Raw genomic sequence first — 14,157 nt, 5'->3', positions numbered from 1 at the left:
CGCAGGGCCTTTGCACGGCAGCTCCATCTGCCTGGAATACTCTCCCCCCAGATCTCCTTACCAGCTTTGAGTCCTTGCTTAAACCACACCTTCTCAGTTCACGACTTACCCTGACCACCTATTAAAAATTGCATTCCCTCAGCATCCTAACCATCCCCCGCATCCTGCTCTGTTCTCTTTATCGTCCGTCTGTCCCCCCTGTGCTAGAATAAAAGCTCCCTGAGGGCCAGAGTTTTGTCTGCATCATTCACTGATGCATCGGAGCCCTTGGATAACACGTGTATTATAAATTAAATCACCCACTGCTTGCTACACACCTGTGGCAGGCAGTGCCTGGGCACTGGGGAGATAATGGTTCCTGCCCCCATGGAGCTGAGAACTGTTGTAATTCTGATCCACACTTGCCCAGTGCTGAAGGGTAAGTTGAGTCCCCTGGTGCCAAGGGAAAGATGAGCATGGAGATTCCTGGGCAGTGCGGAAATAAGACAAAGTCCTCCCCAACGGCTGAGTGTTGGGGAAAGGGCATTTCTACCCCTGCAGCAAATCCAGGTTGGCCCTGCCCAGTGTCCCCACATGGCCCTGCCCCTCCTGGCCCCTGGCCTCCAGAAGCCCCCCGGTGCAGTTTCCCACTGGCCACATTGATATTCAGGACACCCCAAGCTCTGAATAAATATTTCCCTGCCACCTCCCTTATGCAGCAGCTTTTGCCTGTGGCATGAGAGTGGCGGAGCAGCGATAAAAATAGTGTTTTAGTTGCCCACACTCTGCTTATTTTGTGCTTTCGAGGCAGTGACATGTCTTCTGACGTGTCGTGCCAACCATCAAGCCCATCATTTTCTCCCTCGCATGGAGCAGCCTCTAAACAGCCTCGGAGGTGCCCTATCGTTGTCACTCAGGTGTCTTCAGCTGTCACGGCCACCCCCGCAAGTTGAGTTTCCCAGAAACCTCCTCTCCCCCTTCCAGAATCAAATTCTGAGGCTGTGCTGAGCAGAAGACCCCACCTTGCAGGGGGAGCAGGGGTTGCTCATTGCTTTTGACCTCAAGGTGACTTGGAGCATTCCTGATGACACTGACTCAGATGCTGGATCCCTTTTAATCTTCTCCACAAGGTAGCAGCAGGCCTTGCCCCCACTTAACACATAGGACGATGAGGCACAGAGAGATTAAGTATCCAGCCCAGGAACACACAGCGAGCAACAGGAGGTGGAGGCTCCGAACCCATTCCCCTCTGGCTCCAAACCCATGCTCGGAATGCAGCCCCATCCTGCAGCCCCGTCTTGCTCTTCTTAATTTGGATGTGCACCCCCAGATATTTCCCGGGCTTCTCCCCTGAAACTGCTTCACAATGACCTTTCTACACAGTGAACAGTGGGTGCTACCGGAGACTGTCAAGAGGGAAATTCTTTTTCCACTTAAAATCTTTAAGTAAGAACCCTCAAGCTTGTGGTTTGGGAGTAAATACATAGCTTTACACCTTGAAAGTGTCACATTATTTAATTGGTACAACTATACTGAGGAAGCTACAGTGGCGACGCTAAGTGGTGGTTACATTAGGGAGATGCTCGCCAGTCAGCTGAATGAAAGATTAAACACCAACTATTTGGTGCTAGACGGAGGTCTCTGATGCTCTCCAAAGGTGTTTAAGTCAGGGATGCCAGGATACCATGCATCAAGGAGATCACCTCTCTTCCCCTCTGAGTTTCCTAGGATCTCTGGATGCAAGGTAAAGTAGCAGAAGGAATATATCCCCAACACCCCAGGGCAGAATTCTAGTGAGAGGCTGCTTTGGAGCACGTGCCTTGGAGGGATCGAAGTAGGATCTCCTTTGCTTGCCTCTGCACAGGATCTCCTTTGCTTGCCTCTGCACGTCTGAATTTCAGCCCTGGGATGCTCCCATACCTGCAGGGGGTCTGACTCAGTTTACAGCTCCACTGTGTGGAGTGGTCTGGACCCCGCCTCCTGCATGCAGTGACCCTGCCCACTGGGCATCCTAGATCATGCAGGAAGGTTTTTTAGAAAACCTATGTGCAGCCCACTGGAAATGATGTCAGCCCAAATGTGTTTTTTCTGATTCACTTCCACTTTAAAATCAGAGATTTCTCCACTTCATTTCAGATTACTGTTCTGGTGGCATAGTTTCCAACCAGAGTGGTTTTAAGCTTCGCCTCTGTCGCCTCTCTGTTCAGGTGATGCTCACTAAATGAACGCTTGGCTCTATCAGGGATGCGGGGATGCAAACCAGCCAGCTCATCTGACTTCAGAGGTCCATTCCCTACAGTAGGTCATTTCAGATCAGTTCAACAGATACAGAGACAGACATAGTACATAGGAAATGGAGCATAATCAGTGCTTATGACATTGAAAAATGAGGGGAGTGATGACAGAGTCTCTTACAAAATGAGGAATCCCGTCCGTGATGCAGAATTGAATAACTATTGTGTTTCCCTCTTTGCATAGCCTGCCAGGAAGCTCAGAGACAGAGTTCGTACCTCTCAAAAGTGCCCAGGACCTTATGACATTTGTTTTGGGTGCTTAACGTGCTCTTGGCAAATACAATTTCTTGTTGTGTTCTTTCCTCTTGATTCCCTTCCTTACTTTTTTTCCCCCTGCATTGTGTGTTTAATTTTTGATCAAGGAAACTGTTTCGTTTCAGCCTTGTTGTAACAAGTAAGAGGAGGGGATTAAAAAAATACAATATCTGGCTATGTCTGTTTTTGTGTATGTCTTCTTCTTAATCATTTTTCACCCATGCTCCCCTTTTCAGCAGACTCCAAATACGAGACACTTAGCAGCATATTTAGGCCTTCAAAACTTTAGGAAAACCCAGATTAAAGGGCCCACGGGGTTCCTGGCCTTGGAGTCTATAAAAGCTGAGGGAAGTTCAAGGTGGATGTGCTCCAACCCAGCCAAGTACACACTCTCTTTTGGCTCTGGACTGGAACCCCAGGATCTGTGCCGTTCTTGGTTGTGCCACTGATGGGCTGGTGACCCTTCCCTGGGTCTCAGTTTCCACATCTGTATAATGGGAAATAATAGCCCCTGACTGCCAATATCACGAGTCCCCTATCTTCTATGCTGCTCATTAAACGAAAGTCCTTCTGAAGTGAGACAGTTGTCAGGTGGTCTGAGGACAGTTGGGGTTTGGTGGCAGAGCCAAGGGCGTTGATCAGCACTGGGACATCTTCACCACCTGTACCTGGTCACTCACACAGATACGATCATTCAGTAAGTCAGTTAGTTCATCTTGAGTAAGAGAACAGTCTCTGAAGTCAGAAGAGCTGCCCATGAATCTCAGTTCCACACTCACTAGCTGTGGACCTTGGACCTTGGACCTTCATCTGCATGATGGAGGTAAGTATATTAGAAGTGGTCAGCACCACATCTAGGACAGAGCCAAGTGCATGTCATTTGCAGATATTTCCAAGTGTGGGCTCTGTGGCCTTCTTGGCAATGCAAGGTGGGGTTGGACCATTTTGGGAGTACAGGAGGGGATTCTGAGCATGGAATCCACTAGTACCTCCCCTTGGTCAGGGGTCCCTGCCCTGTCAGGCGTCTCCCTCCCCTTTACTCTTGGTCTCACCCCACGTGTCCACCTGCTGTAGTGGTTGTGCCTCCAGAAACAGCTCCAAGGAGTTTAACCATAGTGAAAACTGAGATGGCCTTCTTTGCCTTTCTAGCTTGAGGCCTTTAAAAATTAAATTCATTCCAGATAGACATCTTTATTTTTACTTAGAAGGTTGTTAAAAGTTATGGAAAGTTTGACACTCACCCTGACTTACCTTGGATGAAAATTTCAAGACGTGGCTCTCAGCTTCTAAACTGGGTGAGCTCCTTTGCCAGACTCACAAGTCTGTGTTTTTCCAGTTGTGGGGAAAATAGCCAAGCTTAGAGTTCTCTGCAATTACCAACAAGGTTCTGTGTTGTAAGTAGGGCAACTAAGAAGCAGAAAGGGTAAGAAAGGAATGGAGGAGATGAAATCTATAATGACTCTGTTTTCTGGATGAGATGTACATCCTTAAAACTGAAAACCACTGGAATTTCATTTTCACCAGCCCCAATTTTTATTGTCTCCTGTAAGTCATCATCAAACTTTTCGTGCTTCTTGGAGAGATGTTCCCCACAGAGAGAGTTGCATTCCCCTGTCACAGTGGTGATTTTAGGCCTTGCCTTTAGAATACATTCATAACGTTTAAAAATTCCCATACCTGGCGAATCCAGAAAGCTGTCAGCCTAACATTGGGAAAACATATCAGTCCAACTGATTTCTGAAAATGTCAGAGATCCGTGAAATTGGGAAGTGGAGTCACACATCCACTGGGGAAACAAAGCCGAAGAGTTTAGGGCTAGCTGCTGCACATCACAGATCAAAATCTGAAAATGGTGGAAGATAATATCTTATAGGAATCCTAGAGGAAGGAAAAGTGAAGCAACAGGGAAGAGGAAATGGCTGGCACAGTGATAATGTAGGGGGGTGGTCTCCAGCAGGGATTGACAAACTACAGCTTGCTCATGGGCCAAATCTGACCCCCCACCTGTTTCTGTATTGGAACACAGCCACGCCCATTCATTTGCATATGGTTTATGTCCAGTTTCACTCTACAACAGCAGAGTTGAGCAGTTGTGGCAGAGATTATGTAGTCTACAAAGCCTAAAATATTTATTGGTTGGCCATTTATGGAAACAGTGTGATGACCCCTAGTGTAACTCATAATTGATAGAAACTCTGGCAATGGGGGTGGAATCTCAGCTGTACATGTATTAGCTGGGTGACCTTAGTCAAGTAATTTTATGTACCTGAGGCTCTGTGTCTTTATCTGTAAATTTCTCATTGTATCATTGGGGTGGTTTAACAGATCACCCCAAAGCTTGGTGGCGTAAAGCAGCAAGCATTTTTTGTTATTTGTTATTCCTCCCTAGCCTTTGGGCCAGTTCATTGGTTCTTGGGGATGGTTCTTGGCCTTGGGGATGGCTCTGCTGATCTTGGCTGGGCTTTTGTTTCTGGGGATCGGTTGAATCTAGGCTGGGCTCAGATGGCCCCAACCGGGACATTTGGACTCTCTTCCATGTGGTCTCTAGTCCTCCAATAGACATGGCAATGACAGCATTCCAAGAGAGAGTAAATGTGCACAAGGCTTCTTCAGGCCAAACTTGGAACTGGCGCAGGGTCAATTGGCCTTACTCTCTTGGCCAAAGCAAGTCACATGGCTGGCCACGTTCAAGGTGTGGGGACATAGACTCTGCTTCTTGCTGGGGGGAACTGCAAAGTCACGTTGCAAAGATTATGGATATAGAAGCCATTGCTGGAGTCTACCATACTCATAGCAACACATATCCAGGAGGAACAAAAGAAGTCATGAACGTTATCTGCCATGTAGGAGGTGCATAAGGAATCTCAGCTGCTGTTGCTGTCATTCTGAGTGACATTGCACCCCAAAACTTGCACCCCGAGGGTTTTGCTAATGATTGGTTTGCCTTGTGGTCTCCTTGTCTGAGCAGTGCAATGTTCTTGTGTCAGGAAAGGGACAGGTAATGAGCTCCAGTTGAGGATGTATGCTTGCTATAGTGCCTGGCACGTATTAAACACTCACTCAGTGTTCGTCTTGATTACTAAGTGTTTGATAAATGTAAGCTTTTATAATTATTCTATTCACTACCAGTTGGGAAGTACCAGTCTCTCCATTTCAGGACTTGGGGTTGGTTGTTTTCCTTTTGCAGATACCAAGTTGCTTGCTCTCTCTCCTTCCATCCCTCCTTCCCTCTTCCCTTCCTTTCCCCTTCCTCCATTGGGACATTGAGCAGAGGTTTGTTGTTCCTGTGCTCCAGGGAGCCCAGGACAGTGGCCCTTCATGCAAAACAGCATCTGAGCGAGATCTGGAGCCTGTAGACAACTTCCTCGCAGTAGATAGCTGCCCCCTGCAAGCCCAGAGACCTTCCGAGGCACAATGAAGTGATCATAGCCCCTGGGGGTGGAAAGGTTCTGATCTGGAAGGATCTGTCCCGACAAGCACACTTCTTCCAAGCTTCTGCCCACTCGAGGATTCTAGACAAGGCATTTTATGAGCAGCCTTGTATTGGGTTGAATCTAGGATTGGGTCCAAAAGAGGCGAGTTATGTTTGAGGTGGATGATAGCGCATCTGTAGTGATTAAACATAAATCCAAGTCAGACCTGGGATGGAATCCCACTTCTGCCCCTTACTAGCTGGGTGCAGTGCTTTTACTTACTGTTGCTCAGATTGTACATTGCACAAGAGAGCAAGTAGAGCTGCCCTCCAATCACCAAGATGCGCGCCAAGCGCAAGACTGCAATGGCCACGAGTAAGGGGAGCCTTTTTTCTGGTTCTCACCACAAGGCTGCAGCATGAGTGAGCATTGGCCTTGGGTGGGTGGTGTTGGGCGAGTTCAACCTCACTTCTGTAAAATGCAGATGAAAATTCTACCAGAATCCTAAGTTTGTTTATAACATCGGTTTTTTTAAAATGCTCAGAATAGTGTCAGGACTCAATAATGATGGCTACGCCCAGTGGTTAAGGGGGCACAGCCACCTGGTTTCAATCCTGAGCCTCACTTGCTAGCTGGGAGGCATTGGCCAAATTACTCAAACTCTTCCTGCCTCAGTTTGTTCATCTTTAAAATGGGGATGATGATAATGATGATACCTACCCATGTGGTTACTGGGAGGATAAAATGAGCTCATGTTTGTAAGTAGCTTAAAAGTGTCTAGCATATAAATATTAACTATATAAGCTAGTTTTTGTGCTTTGATGACCAAGTACTCATGTGGGTAACAAGTCGGTCTGGGCTAAAGAATTTGCCGTGAATAAGCACTGTGGACTCTTGAGGGTGGCTGGTTTGGGGTGACAAGGAAAGGCAACTTACACATTGTTGAGCCAATGAGCATTTCCATTTTTCCACCAAGACCCTGGAGGAACTCTAACATATTAATTTTTCCAGCCTTCCATCTACCATCACCTACCTGCTACTCTACCCACTACTACCCACCTGTACCCCATTCCCTGTTCACCCATTCAGTAAGTGTGATGGTTAAGGGGCTTGACTTATGGGCTTAAGTGAACCTGGTTCAAAACCTAGCCCTACCACCTAACTAGCTGAGTGGCCTTGATTGAATTTCTTAGCGTGGTAGGGGATGGTCCTAGCACAGCCTGCCGCCTTTCCCTGGGACCCACAAATGCAACCTGCACTCAGGTATGTCAGCCTGACGGGATACAGTACAAGATAAGGGGGCTGCAAGTATATTTCTTCCCCCATTGTCCCAAGCGTATGTAAATACCCACTGGACACAGTCTGACACTGGTGGGCAGGTCTTATGACATCCAGCTAACACCCTGGTGGTGTATCTGTTCCTGGGGAGGAGGGAGTGGAGTTTCTCCTCCACGGCACATAAACACAAGAGAGAGAGCTGTGCCTAGAACACATACTTCCCTGCACTGGCCACGGATTGAGAACTGCCAGCAACGGGAACCAAGGCCCACCAGTGAAGCTGTGCTTGCTTTCTCTTCTCTAGGAGAGTAAAACATCTTTCCATCAGGACCTGTGCAAGTCGTGCTTCTGTTGGCAACCCCGTCACCTGTATTGGAGTGGGCTGCCACCTGTTTAGGTGTCTCTCCTTCTGACCAACACTTAGCCTTTTGAAGCCTCAGTTTCTTCGTGTGTAAAATGGGAATAATAATAGACTCTGTATCCGAGATTTATTGGGAGGATTAAGGGAAATAGCCAAGATCAAATGTTTGGCAGAGAGGCCCTGGTTCCCAGCCCCATCCCTGCTAGCTGCTGCTGTTACTGCTGACCTCACTCCTGAAAGCAGGTGTGTGTGTAAACATACTTCATGCACACATGTGCATCCTTACAGCAGGTTTGGGGCCAGACCCTTAGACCCTGTAACCCTGAGTATGTTGTGGTCTTACTCCTCAGGTGGGCATGTTTAGATGGGGGTTACACCCCCACATTAAGTAATTTGAATGCAACATGGAAAGTTCTGTAGGGGAGGTGAGAACACGGTTCTGTAGTAAAAGAGAGGGGACAGAGCAAGTCTGGTGAGGGCACCTCCCTCTCGGAGTCTACCGTGGGGTGGCTGTACTGCCCCCAGAGCCCCAGATCAGGTGGAAAAAGCCAAAGTCATGGATTCTGCTGCTGAGTCTCTCCGGAAGGAATGCCAGGGACTCACTGAGGGCAGAGGCTACCCCAGGCAGGTGTCAGAGCTCTGGGTGCTCTCAGTTAATGAGCTCTCACCTGGTCCTTGAGACTCATTGGGATTCTGATTTAGACCCCTTTGCTAGTGTAAGATCATCCTGGGTGACTATGGAGCCAGAGACCATTGGATAAATTGCAGCCACTTCCGTTTTCACTTGGGCCTTTCCCCACCTCCTCCCCAGCAATGCCCCCGGAGCAGCATCCAGGAAATGTCTCCTGATGGCAGGGTGGACTCCTCCAGGGCTGCATCTGCCTTTCCCCCCGCTGGTCCCGGCTCTCCCTTGGTCCATGAGGAATGAGTGTCTGGGACCCTCCGCCATCTGTCCTGCACGCGCCAGCCAGAGGGAGCTTTCAAACTGTGGCGTGCTCTCCTGCCTTGACACCCCCAGGCACTCAGAGGGAGGTGCAGACTCAGCTCCTCTCCATGGACAGCAAGGCCTGGCACCATCCACCTCCTGGTTCCCTCTTTAGGACCATTGTCCTCTGTGTCCCAGCCCCACTGGCTTCTTCCTGCAGCCCAAACAGCCCAAGCTCCTTTCTTGTCTTCTCCATCCTCTTTGCCTCCTGCCTCTCATTGTGGATCCTTGCCATCAGGCCACAGCCCAAATGCCCCTTCTTCAGAGGGGACGTTCCTGACCCCCTGCCTGAAATGTCACCCCTCACTTCTCTCCTGCTTTGTCTTTCTTTGAGGTGCACATCCCCACATCACTTTGTATTTTACAGCTATTCAATCCGTCCTCTCGCCCCCTGCAGAATGTAAGTTCTGTGAGGTCAGAGATGGAATCTATTTTGTTCACTGTTCAGCACATAGAATGCATGTATGTTGCCTGGAAGATGCTCGTAGATTGGTGGAATGAATGAATTAATCTGAAGAAGTAGTAACGATAATAAAAAGACCAGCTGTGCCTTATCGAGTGCTAGTTAAGGACCTGGCACTGTGCTAAGCACTCCACCTGCATTTTCCCATTTGATTTTCACAACAAGCCTATCAAAGTAGGCACTAATTTATGCCCTCTTACAGATGAGGATACCGCGGCTTAGAGAGGTGAGAAGTGACTTGCCCAGGGTCACCAGCCTGTAAAGGGTGCTGCTGACCCTGAGAGGTGACGGCAAGGGGCCATTCCTTCTGTGCTGAGCTGGCTTGGGCTCACAGTGCTTGTATTGCTATCAACAGATCGCAGCTGGGCTCTTAAAAAAGAATGTCAAGTTGTGGTGGGACTCTGAGAGTCATAGTTGGTGGTTGTCAAATGGAAATAATGATTAAAAAAATACCGTCGACAGGCACTACCACCGATGCCCCCGCCCCCTCCCCAAACCACCGTGAAGGTGCTAATGGGGGCGTGTGCATCCCCTGACACATGGCGTGTCCTCAGACAGGCCAGAAACGGAGGCTCCGTAGCATTTTGGCTGCTTTTGATTAAGGAAGTGAGCTGTGGTTGTTTTGCAAGTCCCAAGTAGCAAAATCTGTTGAGTCATTTATACATTTCCAGATTTGGACTTTCTTTTTTTAAAATACTAAGGCAAAATCTGAAACTTCACCTAATTCTTACTGCTGAGTAGGAAGGACGCTGGCACAGATTTTCAAAAACTCAGTGTCAAATGAGAATCAGGCTGCCAACGAGGCAAGCAAGGGGTATGTGTGTACATGTGTATGTGAGCATGTGTATATGCCCACATGTGTGTATATGCATATATGTGCACGTGTGTCAATATATGTGCCTGGATGTACGTCCATTGTGCATGTATGTGCATGTGCATGGGTGTATGCCATGTGTGTGTATGTATGCATAAGTGTGCCTTATGTGCACATGTGTGTGCATGGCTGTACACCCACATGTACATGTATGTGCAAACCTGTGCATGTGTGTACATATGTGTGTCTGCATGGGTTTACGCCCATGCATGTGTGCATATGCATGTGTGCACATGTATGCATATGTATTCATATGTGTACATGGATTATGCCATGTGTGTATATGCATGTGTGCACGTGTGTCAATATATGTGCGTGGATATACGTCCATGTTGCATGTATGTGCGTGTGTATGCATAAGTGTGCCTTATGTGCACATGTGTGTGCATGGCTGTACACCCACATGTACATGTATATGCAAGCCTGTGCATGTGTGTGCATATGTGTGTCTGCATGGGTTTACGCCCATGCATGTGTGCGCACACGTGTGCATATGTATTCATATGTGTACATGGATTATGCCATGTGTGTATATGCATAAGTGTGCACATGTGTGAATGTGTGCATGGGTGTGTGTCCATGTATGCATATATATGCATGTGTGCATGTGTGTGTGCACACGTGTGCATATGTATTCATATGTGTACCTGGATTGTGCCATGTGTGTGTATGCATAAGTGTGCACGTGTGTGAATATGTGTGTGCATGGGTGTACGTCCACGTATGCATATATATGCATGTGTGTGCATGTGTGTGTGCACACACAACTGTACTTGGGGCCTTCCTTGGCACTCCACGCTCTTCTTCTGTGATGCGTTGAGACGGCCCCTCCAGCTTCCCTTTGTGTCTTTATGAGTGACTGTGACTGCCGCTGGCCTTCAGTTTAAACTCCTGACAGATATTAAAAAACAATTCACTTATTCCAGCCAAACCAAAAAGCATATGGAAGAAGCAAACTGCATTAACATCTGCTGCCTGGGCTCCATCTGCTCCCGTTGGCTTGACTTTGCCTCCAGACGTGCCAGCCTGTGAGTAGGGCAGGGCCAGCACCTTCTTCCTTCCAAGTGAGGACAAGATGTGCCCGTTCATTTGGATCCACCCGTGCAGAACTGTGCACGTCTTAGGCGTTTGGGAAATATGGGGAAATGCATGAAATGCATGAAAGTGGGCTCTGGAGTTCCCATTCTGGGTCTCAGGAGCTTGGCCTTGAGCAGGCAATTTATCCTTTCCATGCCTTAGTATCCTATCTGTTAAATAGGATTAACAATAGTGCATTAACATCTAAGGCTTGTTGCAAGGATGAAACGATACGATGCATGGAAAGCACTTGGAACAGCGGCATTCTAGTAAGTGTGCAGTAAATATTGATTCTTGTTTTCCAGAAGGATAAGACGCACACACACACACACATACACACACAGCAGCCTCGTTATACTTCCATTTTCGGAGGCCTTACACCTTGTGCTTAACATGGTTCACTAGACCCCACGTACAGCCAGATCTCCCCACTCCTTGAATTTCCACTTTGATCTGTATAGTACCCCTAAAGACCCAACCTGTTATCTCCACCCCTGTCCTCACAAAGTGCCAGGCTGGAGGCTCCCAGAACCTCAGCCTCATTCGGTGGTATGATCTGGAAATGCTGGTGCCCCTCACGAAACTGCCTTTGCCTGCAGCCTCGTCCTCCCACCTGATTTTTGCCTCCGGCTAGCAAGACACACCAGATGCTGCTATTTTAGTATCTGGTCGCCTGTCAGAAATCATTTCTAAAATTGTTTTCCCTCTTTTCTCCCCTGCCCCCGTTGCTCCCAGGAGCAGCCGACTCTCCAAGGGGATTCGGGCAGGGCAGCTGTCAGCCCCCGGCAGTTGCGGGGGGTGCAGTGCTGTGGTCAAGTTCTGGGCTTCTGGATCTTACGCTGGTTCTGCTCCTTACTGGTCAACTAGCCCAGAGCATGGAGTGGAGAGACTTATGTGAGTCCCTATGCTTTCCTGTGCCTCAATTTCCTCTTCTAGAAAGCAGAAATGCTGACAGTATTTGTATCCTAGAGCTGCAGTGAGGTTTAAATGAATTGGTCCATGCAAGATGCCTAGAACCGTGTCTAGCATACAAGTGCTGCTGTCGCCATCAAAGCCATTATCCTGATCATCATCACCATTATTGGGGCGTCACATGAAGAGCTCTGGGCATGAAGACAGCTCGGTTTGGGGGAGAGGGGGCGAATAGCCTGTACTGGGAGGCAGGGAGAGGGAGGTGGGTTTCACGCCCCTTTTCTGCTCTGGGATCTCACGTTTGACCTAGAGCAGAGGGGGCAGTTAATGCTACGCTTTTCAAAAGAGGGGATGAGGCCCCACTTTGGCACTCAGGATGATTTGGGGGATCCATGGACAAGGCATTAAATAATAGCCTTTCATTGGCCAGGGAGAAAGTGACTGCGTTTGCGATGCACCTTCAGTCTTTTATATTACATCAAGGAGAGAGCTCCGCCTGGTGCTAACGTGTCTTCCACCCCTCCCCAACTTGCCCACGGCCCTTCACAACAGAGGGCTCCGTGCCTCAGGCGGGCGCCTTGATCTAGCGCAGATTTACTAACGTTCCCTTTTCCTTGTGGTCAGTTTTTAGGGGTTCGTGGAGATCAACTTTTCTTTTAACAATATAGGTGTCAGTGTTTAAACCTGAGCCAGTTAAAATTACTAAGTAAATGGGGACAGCACTAGGAAGCACCGCTCCAGCCCAGAGCACTGTTTGCAAGTGGGGGACGGGGTCCGGAGAGTGCTGGGGGGCTGGGGTCCGGACAGTGCTGGGGGGACGGGGTCCGGAGAGTACTGGGGAGACGGGGTCTGGAGAGTGCTGGGGAGACGGGGTCTGGTGAGTGCTAGGGGGATGGGGCCCGGGGAGTGCTGGGGGGACGGGGTCCGGAGAGCCCCTGCGACACTGGGCAGCTGAGGTTGGCCTCAGGTGGTGCTGTGGGATCTGAACAGGGTGAACCCGATTCTCAGCAGTACCCTAAGGCTGGAAGAAGGACCAGGTTGGGGGTTCTGAACCCTGGCCACCCAAAGCAATCACCTGGGTAGCTTTTAAAAATCCTGATTCCCAGGCCCCACCTCGGACCGACTGAATCAGTATCTGCCAGGCATGGGACCTAGGCATCAGCATTTTTTAAAGCTCCCATGTGATTCCAGTTGAGAACTGGAGGGCTAAATGCTGTCAGGTCTCACATCATGTTATCTGAGAGAAAAAAGAATTAAGAAGTATAGAAACTGGGGAGGGGACTTGAAATGCTAATAAAATATTAAGTGAAATAAGCAAATTGCAAAGGAGATATTAATGGGGTAATATCACTTCATCAAACTTATAAACACTCAGAACAATTCTTCATGTTGTATGTGGACACATGCTCGGTGGAAGTGTAAATACATAGAAGGGAAGGACAGTAGTTACCTCTTGGTTACTGAGAAACGGGTTAGGATGGGAGGTGTTTCAGCTATATCTGGAGAGTTGTATTTCTAAAAAAATAGAATAAAATATAACAAATGGATTCAGAGGCAGTTTTTTAAAAATTATTTTTCTGTAACTTTCCAGTATGTTTTGAAATATTTCATAAGAAATTTGCAGATTGCATTTGAATTTATTTATTAGATAAACATTGGTATTAGAAAAAAATTCAAATGCTTATTAGAATATGAGTAAAATTCCCTTAATTTTACCACCTCCCTTCTTTGGAAATATGATAGCTCTGTAAATGTCCTATGCCACGGGCAGCCTTTTAATTGCAGAGTGATACAGGATGGAGGTGTGCGAAGCAGGTGAGAGAAGGACAGACAGAGGGACAGAGAGAGGGCAGAGACCCCTGACCAAGCTGTGGTTCTCAGCTGTACCACGAAGGCTGTGCCAAGCAAAGGGCCCATGCCACCTGACCCCGAGGACTTGCAGGCTCCCACTGTCCCGTAAGTACTGACCTGGCCACATCGTGCCTTGGCCAAAAGTGACAGTTAACAGAGGAAGCTGGCTCTCGAGAGCCCCTCGGGCAGTCATGCAGAAGATGGATGAAGCCCTGGCACTGCCGAGAAGCCAACCCCCTCAGTCTCACCCTCTGCACTGAGCGTGAGCCCAGGGTAGATCCCAAATTGCAGGGTTGTTCTGGATGCCCCCAGAGAAACACCAGTCCCCTTTTCTAAGTGTTGCTCCCCTGCTGGTGAGGAGCTAGGGAAGCTGCCCCTGAGCATGTGGCTTTTAAATGGCACAGCTGGATCGGGG

General features: G+C 48.5%; 1 protein-coding gene across 1 annotated transcript in view; it reads left to right on the top strand.

The window, feature by feature from the left end:
* The window catches only part of XYLT1 (xylosyltransferase 1), a 307,917-nt gene that overhangs the window by 141,327 nt on the left and 152,433 nt on the right, over window positions 1-14,157 (top strand). The gene's annotated exons all lie outside the window — the stretch shown is intronic.

This window comes from Choloepus didactylus, chromosome 21 (genome assembly GCF_015220235.1).
Source record: "Choloepus didactylus isolate mChoDid1 chromosome 21, mChoDid1.pri, whole genome shotgun sequence".
NCBI classification, from domain to species: domain Eukaryota; kingdom Metazoa; phylum Chordata; class Mammalia; order Pilosa; family Megalonychidae; genus Choloepus; species Choloepus didactylus.
The sequence above is the reverse complement of the archived record's forward strand: the minus strand, read 5'-3'. Positions and strand labels throughout refer to the sequence as shown.